Source organism: Brienomyrus brachyistius, chromosome 10 (genome assembly GCF_023856365.1).
Source record: "Brienomyrus brachyistius isolate T26 chromosome 10, BBRACH_0.4, whole genome shotgun sequence".
In the NCBI taxonomy this organism is placed as follows: Eukaryota; Metazoa; Chordata; class Actinopteri; order Osteoglossiformes; family Mormyridae; genus Brienomyrus; species Brienomyrus brachyistius.
The window spans coordinates 2,352,556-2,361,904 of NC_064542.1; the positions used below are offsets into that span (position 1 = coordinate 2,352,556).

Here is a 9,349-nt window from a genome sequence, read left to right on the forward strand (position 1 = left end):
CCCCTACGCCTCCTTGGAAGGTCCGTAGCTTTCGCTATAGATACCATCCATTCGTGGATTTCAGTGAGCCTGAAATGGTTGGTGTCAATTAATGCTAATTCATACTACAGTAAATGCAATCTATGACTGATAGGAATTCTGTAGTTATTGTCTCGGTGTAATATTGGCTTTTTTTATCATTGTCATAGAAAATATTAATAGCTGTAAACAATTGCAGTGGAATGTGTCTAGGTTAGTATGGTACACAGTCTATGGCTGCGTGACCCTAGAAACATTTCAAATATCACTTTGGGAATTTTTTGTGATAAATATTGTGATATTTATAAAGCAAAAGGAAGCTGAGAATGTACCCAAAATAAACTAGCACCAAAACAGAACCCAGTATAGTCTGTGAAATAAGTTGGAAGAACTACATTTTGTTCACTTTTCTCCATGTCATTCATTTTGAGAAATTTCTCATGAAGTTCCACACTGTCCGAGTGAGTCCGAGAACATAGACAAATTATCATGATTATCTTGGAAAGCACATGCAGAGCTCAGGGAAAAGCAGTGGAGGTAAACTTTACATTGATTTTTTTAACATTCACTGGATAAAGAACCAATCATTAGAACAGCATAACTTACTAAGTTTTCCTGTGACAGAATAAAAAAAGTGTCAGCAAAACTTATTGATGATCCCAAGTAGGCTTGGGTGGTATTACTCTAACATGGTAAACCGCTGTGTTCCGGATCTTTGGGGGGGCAATGTATTTTATCCCCAAGGTTTCAAAATGCAAGAACAGGGCTGCTTATGAAAACACTGTCAAATTACAATAATACCCCATACCAGCATAATACCAGCATTTCTGGGCAATATGAAAAATTAGATACCTCCCAAGTCAATCTTGACCCAGCCGACTATTGGGGGTGCTTGCGATTACGATTGAATGTGCATTATATGAGATGTCAGTGTTAACATCCCGCATCCTACAGCTCATGTAGGCGTCAGTTAAACAGGAACCAAAGTCAACAGGTTTATGTACCTAATCAAAACTCTCTTTTCCTTTGTTACACACAGGAATCCTGCTAACCCCTGGCACATGATTACATGCTAGACCCCTTCGTGTGGAATCAAGGCTCTCCCCACTGTACTAAGCATGTTTTCGCATTTGGAAGACCTTGGCCTGCAAGCCAACAATCATACAACCTTGTTTCCCTCATAACCCACTAAACCTCATCGGACCTTGCATCGCAAAGAACTTCGAGGGCACCGTGTTGCACAGTCTACCCTCACGAGCTGCTGATTATGGAGACGGGTAGGGGTCATACTAGCGCGGGTGGAAGGCTGGGGGCCATTGGCGAAGGCCGATGTTGGTCTCTGGGCCCCTGAAAAAGTTGTGTTCCATATAAAGTTAGATTTTTCTGACACACTTGTGTTATGGGTCTGCTTCTTCACATGATTTATTTCGGCTCTTTAATTGTCATGTCTGTGATAGTGGTTAATTCCTATGTGTGCTTCTGAACGATTTTTTTTTTTTAGCTTTTAACTGAGATTCATGCTTAGGAAGAGAGTATGAATGAAAACAAACAAAATGGCGTAATCCCGACACAAGAATGCTTCCAGCTTGATTGAGTCTGTCATTTGGTTATACGGAATTGTAGGATTGGTTTCAATGCTTTTTCGCACTTTAAAAAAAATATATATATCAATTTTGTTGTATTCGTGGGTAAATTTATACAGAATATTTTGCCATTGCAGATTTTGTAAGAATATTCGAGTATTTTCACTTTAAATTGGCAAATTATGTCTTGTGAAATGAAGCATGGTATGTTCTTAAATGGTTCCGATTTTGAAAGGATCTTAATGAAATGAGAATGAAGACCCCCCCTCGCCCCCCAATGTAAGAACAAATTATCAATAGTGTAATAGTCTGGAAAACCAAACGTTTTTGAGGTTATATGTAACATTTTGATTGTATGTTGTCACCTGTATATGGGTATTATGCACATGTAGGTATATGCAGAACTTTGCAATACTTAGTTACGGAGTTAAGATGGGTTACTGGGCGTCCCCTTAGCGTGCACTTAACCCCAGAGATGCCCCTTCTTGGAGGTTGTGTGTTGTGACAAGCAGAAACCGGCAAGCTCATTTTTTAATCAACAATTAACGTTCTCAATTAAAGCCAATCTCCCAGCACGACTCGTCACCACAGCCTTGGTTGAGAGATAATTTATGTCCTGCAGATGATTGCTTAGGGACGGTAGGCAGCTTAAATTGTTGCTGGTTTGGTGATTTAGAAGCAAGGTCAGCTGACTTATCTGGCTTTTTGTGTGTGTGTGTCTGTGTCAAAGAATGACTCGTAGTCTATCGTTCGGGGTCGTGAAGTGTTTAAGGAGGTTATAAGTTTCACTACATGGGGATTATGTGAGAGCTGTGGCTCCGGAAATGGGTTGTGTCATCGTTTGTAGTGCAGTCCTGCAGGGCTGGATACGTGGGCTGCTGTTAGTGAGAAGACCTTCCATTCTGCCCATCTTTGTACAGGCACTGATGTGTTAACAAAGTTTTTCAGGTATTGCCTTGGCATCAGGCATTGTAATCAGCAAAAGCACGTGTGCCTGCAAACTCTCCAGAAGGAGTGGCCTGTGTGGACAGCGAGTTTGCCGCAGTATGATTTCTCTTGTATTTTTATTTTGTACCGCGTGAGAGCTGCTGGTGTGACTGGTTTGGTAGTTCAAGACCAACCTACATGTACACCTCCAGCGTCTGTCAGTGAGTGCCTCTATCTTAGGCTTTGTTCTTTATGTTGTGTGTGTGTGTTTTTTTTTTTTTTTACATGAATGGGCGTCTCATGCGTAAGAGAGAATGTTTAGATGTGGCCCATTGCTCCTCTGACCATTATCTTATTCACAATGCTTTGTTTTCTGGGCGTTGCTTTCCTCCCTGGCTGTATTTATGTAAGGGGGAAACTGAACAACAACGTTTGGCCCTCGGCTCAGTGCCAGCGACAGGGCTGGATATCACTCAGGATTCATTAGTCATTCCGTTACCTGTTTTTCCGATCCCTTTTTGTGTTGTCTTCAGAGGATGTTACCTGTTGAAAAACTGCAGTCAGAGACTGGTTTATATTGCAAATATATGTTGGCAGTTTTTTATTTTTTATTTTTGGTATAATTTCTGGTCACGTGACACTTCTGCTCATTTCAAGGTGAGATTGTTCTGGGACGCTTTAGTTGCTAAGGAGTGTTAGGAGTCAGTAAGTAGATGTAACGGTCCTGCGAATCTTTGATCGAGGGATGAACACATACCTCAGAGATATTGTGAATGCCGGTTAGTCACATGATTGTCAAAATCAGCACAGGACAGTAGATTGTGAGTCAAGAAGTTGATCATGTGCCCGAAAGATTGCAAGTTAGTTATAGTAAAAGGGGTGTCCTGTGCTTTGTACCCTAGAACAAGGTACCTCAACTGAAATTTTGTAGCGATTCATAATGAGATAATGTAATAAATGTTAGAGGCTCATAGTGTAACACCTTAATATGTGAATAAATATCATTACATTATTAAGTAAGGAGTTTTTATTACATCAAAAGTTAATTATGAATTACTACATTTTGGTTATCATTTTATTACATTATGAGTCACTAGAAACGAAACAGGTAAACAATTAAACTGTAAGCAGTTGCATTTAAGTCCAGTAATAAACCTTCAGTGCTTGTTTAGTATATAGCTGTGTGAACAAAGATGGGTAATGTTTGGTCATTTGTACTTCTGTGAAGAGATGACGCTTTCAGAGTCACCTGCACCTAAAGTGTCGTTCAGTTCCATTCTGTTGGTACGGTTCTGCTACTCTCTACTCTATCATCAAGGAAAATACCGTTTTTTTTTTTTAATCTTTTGTTTACAAGTGAAGCACTTGGTTCTAGGCACCTTGTTTGAATGCTTCTTTGCATGACAGCAATTAATGTGGTTTTGCTATATATTGCAATGTTAAATAGAGATTGCCGTTTAAACACGCGGTTATGGTGTGGTAATGTGTATCTGGGGTCTTCAGCATTGTGCTCCTCATCCAGTTTCATTCATTTTCTTTTGTAGATAATGAGAGAGGATAGTTAGCCAAAGGGTATTTGGCGATGGGCTCTCTGTCGAGAGATTTTACTGTAGTGTCATTTAAAACATTTAGTTTAACCCGCTGATGCTGCACTTTAGATGCGCTTAAAAAATTTGATAGACTTTTCTCTTGAAGTAATTTAGATATGAACAAATGTACAGTATATCGAGGGATACACACAAATTTTTTGCACTACAGTAACAAATTATATAACAAAAATGTGAAACAAACAAAAAAAAGATTTTCGAATGCATTTTGGCATATTGTCCATGCCAAGAACTGAAGTTGTTCTGCAGAATCGTGGAATGCTTCAGTGGAACTTGGCACTTAAACCAATCCCTGTATCTCTGCATTCTGTCCTTTTACTTGCTATTGGACCATGGAAGGCATGGTTTGTGCCAAAACCACCCACATTGTCTCATGCATGATCGCAAAAGTCATTAAATTTCCTTCTCTTAGAAGGAACTTCTGGAGGGAGATGTTGAGCTGTTTAAGAAGAAAACAATTGATACAACTGAAAAAGGATGAAAAAAAAACAAAGGGGTAGACTTACATTTTTGTAAATGGGCGATACTAATATATGTATATAAATAATTGTGGAAAGTGCCAAAAGTTACCAAAAATGTCGTTATTGAGTATAAAAAATGACATTTATTTTTTGTATCTGCCTTGCTTTCTGCATTATTGTGTATTTTTATTGTCTTAATCATGGACTATGCATGCATGTAGCTGCCCGACTGATGGAGATTATGATTGACGAGTGGAGCGTGGAGTGCTCTCACTGCCGAGGGAGAGCACACTCAGACCAGGATGGCTGTACACTTAGCATATTCCTACTCCTGGGATTTTATGAGTCAGCTTTTTCCAGTGCTTTTAAAAAAATCATGTTTATTGGATTTCTTACTATTATAGGGTCTCTTTCTGAGAAGCAGATAATCATTGAAGTCAAGTTAATTCTATCTTATTGTTTTATTGCAATTTTTATAAATGCAGATTTAGACTTTTCATCGCTTTTCAAAATTTGTTGAAATTATGAACTGCAACTGGAAAAAAGACAAATGATGTAACATGGCACATGCTGGTAGAATTCCATGGAAATCTTTTATGGAATCTATTGTAAATTGTTAGTTTTTTTTCTGCATAACAGCATTTGCAGTGACAGGAAGGCTTGCGGATGAATTTCCAGGGAAACTTAATTTGAAATATTTTCCTACGTGTCTAAGTATATATTTTTCAATAAAATGTATCCCTAATTATACAATTTAACAGCCACTTTTGGCAGCCAAGATCTGAATTCTACAAAAAAAGGAAATCTGCTTAAGAGTGCAGAGGTGGTATTATTATAGCTTTTCTTCTTTTATAGAACGCAGTTGTAAAATTCCAGCAAACATGCTGAGAATCAAGCTACAAATACATGTTTCTGTAATTTAATAAATGCCGTTTTCTGTTTTTTGTATATATTTCTATATTATATGTGGAACAACACACTGTAACTTCTTCATACCGGGACAGAACATCTCTGATTACGACACCATTCTGAAAAAAATGGTTGTGGTTCTTTCTGTAAAACCTGTACAATAATTCTGGATCATTAAGTCAGTTACCTTTTTATGCTGCTAGATGACTAATTTTATGTTAACCGGAAAATATTTTGGATCTTCTACAGTATAATTGTCTTGTTTTTCTATTATAAATGAAATAAAACAGATGTGTAACCCTGTGAAAAATTTATTTGTAATTTTCTGAACAATAAATGTGTGTGTTTGCAGTGGATGTTGCAGCCAGAATACTTGTATGGCATCATCTGAGACACATCCTCTCATTTCTGTTCCTTATGGACTCCCTGGGACGTAACTCTTACCTCTAACTTAAACTGCTAACCTTTTCCAGGCCAGGCCAGTGGCTGCCCATGCGGCTGGTAGGTACTGTAAAAGAAGAGGAAGTAAAATATTACAGTTTGCAATTTTTGTGATAAGGAATTTTTCCAAAGAAGAGCGAAAATGTGTATTCCAATGATCAAAATTTTAGTAATGAGTTATTTCAAAGATGTCATAATTTAAAAAATGGTTGGGGTACTACCTCCTCTGAACCTATGGACCAGCAGCTTCTGACATGGACACCTTTAGCAATAATGTAGAGTTCAGCTTTCTTCAGTCTGAGTCCTTAAATGCAATTTTTTTTCACTAATTGAATTAATCGTTAATTTAAATTTACAAATGGGCATTTAGCTCATTCTGGGCCTATATAGCTTTCTTTCCATGTGTGATGGCCACAGTTGAGTGGTGTGCCCACTATTTGCGAGCCAGTCCTCCCTGGCAGATGGCACGCTGACTGGGCATCACAGTGAGCGGGTGACGGAGCACATGTACCCAGCCAGTGGGTGGCCATGCAGGGACACCCGCCCACTCCAACATGCTTCCCGTCTGGCCTGCTTCGCTGTGCTGGAATCGCACGTGCTGTGTCGCGTGACCCAGAAAGGAGCAGGGCTCCCTCCAGCATGCCATGTGTTTTTCGGCAAATCCACGTAGACTGCGGTTTGCTAAAGCTTACAGGTGATGAAGAGGAGGAGGGAAATCCCGTTTCCCGGATCACCTGTTTCAGGCAACCCGTCAATGAGCTGGCGGTGTCTGTTATCTGCATCACTGACCCCGATGCTAATCAAAAGACCAACTCTTGCCTCTTCACAGCTGTTGAGAGCAGTGATAATTTACAGTGTATTCCTGAATGAGGGGGGCGCTAGTGAGATTTGTGACTGTGAAGCCATTGCCAATATTGACAATGCCAAACATTACAACAGGTGAGATGGTTGAATTGCTGAACCATTTCCGAAACATTCGGGTCAGGAAAAAAAACTATTGCTTAAAATAGGTGGCCTGTTGTGGAAACTGAGAGGGATTCAGCTGTTTTTGGTCAATTTGGTAGGTGTTGTTTGCGTCCTGCTCATTGAAAAACTCCCGGGATAAACAAGTCTCTGAAACATGCAGCAAGTGGTCTGACCCATATCCTGTGGATTATTTCAGTGGTTACCTCTGTGGCAAACCAGTCAGCACATGGTAATCTCACCTACCAAGGAACTTCACACCCCATTACTGCCATCTCAACTGAAATCAGTGCACCACTTATGGAATAATATGTCTTCCATTGACCAATAGTGGTTACATGTTGGCAATATTGTGCTTTGAGAACTTGTATGTATATGTCCTGGAATGGGCTGAATGCCCTGTGTTAGGTTCTGTGCTGCCTGGGATAGGATTCCGGCCCCCCACCCATGACCCTGTACTAGATAAGTGGTTGGATGATGGACGGATGGATGCACCATGTCAGCTGAGTATTAACTTGTTTCCATGGTTACCAAATCCATAGGCAGGATTCGTTGCCAATTCTCACTCTTCTGGCGTGACACTTATGCTTTCAGAAATCTTACAGCAAGTCTATGTTACTCCATTATAAACCTAAAATTAGCTACATGGGGCAGTTTGCAAACCCTATAGACTATTTACAAGGTAATAAAACTCTTACATATATGTAAATATGTGTGCAGACTCAAATAAAGAAATTTCCCAGCAACAAGCTGACCAAAGATGGCGAGCGTGCACCAGGAAAAGGGCCAACATTAAATTGGCGTCACTGTAAATTACTTAGAGAAATCATCTGGCACTTATTCTTTTATTGGCAGAGTTCGATGTCTGCTTTATTGAAGTTTAGTCAAAATTTATTTAAATCAGACTTAACCAGCCAAGGTTACTGACATAGAAAAGCAACATTAAGTTCATAGATCTTTGCGATATTTTGATTTCCCTCCCCACCATGTTTTCATTTTGGAATCGGATTTCATGGAATTATTTACTAAATGAAACACTGCCATTAACACTGATTAGCAAGAAATCAGAAGACAAATACAATGGATGCTGTAGACCATAAATTTGTTAGATGGGGTTATATTGACGGGCTTTATTACTGTCGAATGAGACCATTGTGCACCGTGATACGAGGCTAAGTAATGATCTAATTTAATATAATCTAATACAGTGAAACAGTAAATCCGCCGGAGGCCCATTCAGACACTAAGTCATCACAATAAAATTAATATTTTCTCTTTCCATCCTAGCGGGAGTAGAAGGTAAACACGTGTAAATACCATTAATGCACCTTTTTAATCGAAAAACAGCATTTACCCACCTTCGTGTGATCGTTCGATGAACGATCCTTCAGCGCGCTTCAGCCATGGGCATCAGCAAACCACACTGACCCCCCCGCTTCACTCCCCAACAACACAGCCAGAGGTTACGAGCCAGCAATTCAATGGCAGGTCCTTCAATGTGCATGTACACCCATGGGCATCAGCAAACCATCCCCAAAGCACCAGACTGATTGTGGTAAACAGGCCGAGTGGCTCTTTAATTTTTCAGCTGATAGACTAACATTAGTTATCATGGAGCACTGGAGCCTGCAGATTGATGCTGTCTGCAATAACGTTAGTTGGCTAATAGGCTTAACATTAAACAAGCAACATACCAGAATCAGTGCAAATGTATTTCCATTTGCGCTACATGGACATGAACTTATCCATGACCTTGTCCATTCCCACATTAATATTAATCAGAGTCAGAATCAGAATTCACTTTATTCGCCAGGTACAACTGCATGTACTAGGAAATTGTTTTGGCAGAATTGGTGCTTACATTCACAGATAATATAGAAGAACAAAGAATATAAAGTAAGAACAGATAAATAGAAACAAAATATAATAATAAAGTGATGATAATGATGCTTGATGATGACAATGATGATGACGACAACGATGATGTTGACAATGATGTTGATGACAATGATGATGGTGACGACAACAATGATGACGATGATGATGACAATGATGATGACGACGATGATGACGACGATGATGACGACAATGATTTGCTTTCAGCGGTAGTGCAGTCCTACATAGATGTGAGGTCGTCTATCCACCCTTTTTCCAGTGCCTAAGGGTGTGCACACAGACGTGTATTACACCCTTTTACATTCATAACTACATGACTGCATCTAAGCAGTTCATGAATCAAGTTGCCCACTGTTTCCACCATGTTGTAAAATGTATCACTGGCCCTTGTCTTCAATAATGCCAAGACATCTGAGCTAACGGAGCACGTTTCAGTATCACTGAGAATCACCCGGTGAAATACGAGCCAGGTTAGCATGAGATCATAGTCATAGCCACAAATAGCTCTGTAGTCATTCTGTGTGAGACATGCAGCCATAAACTG

The 9,349-nt window shown here is 39.6% G+C and overlaps 1 protein-coding gene across 3 annotated transcripts in view; it reads left to right on the forward strand.

The window, feature by feature from the left end:
* The window catches only part of slc16a2 (solute carrier family 16 member 2), a 34,661-nt gene extending 28,800 nt beyond the window's left edge, over positions 1-5,861 (forward strand). For all 3 annotated transcript variants that reach the window (XM_049028304.1, XM_049028303.1, XM_049028306.1), the window contains exon 7: positions 1,058-5,861. The gene's annotated coding sequence lies outside the window, so the exon portion shown is untranslated. The remainder of the gene's footprint in view (positions 1-1,057) is intronic.
* The last annotated feature ends 3,488 nt before the right edge of the window (positions 5,862-9,349 follow it).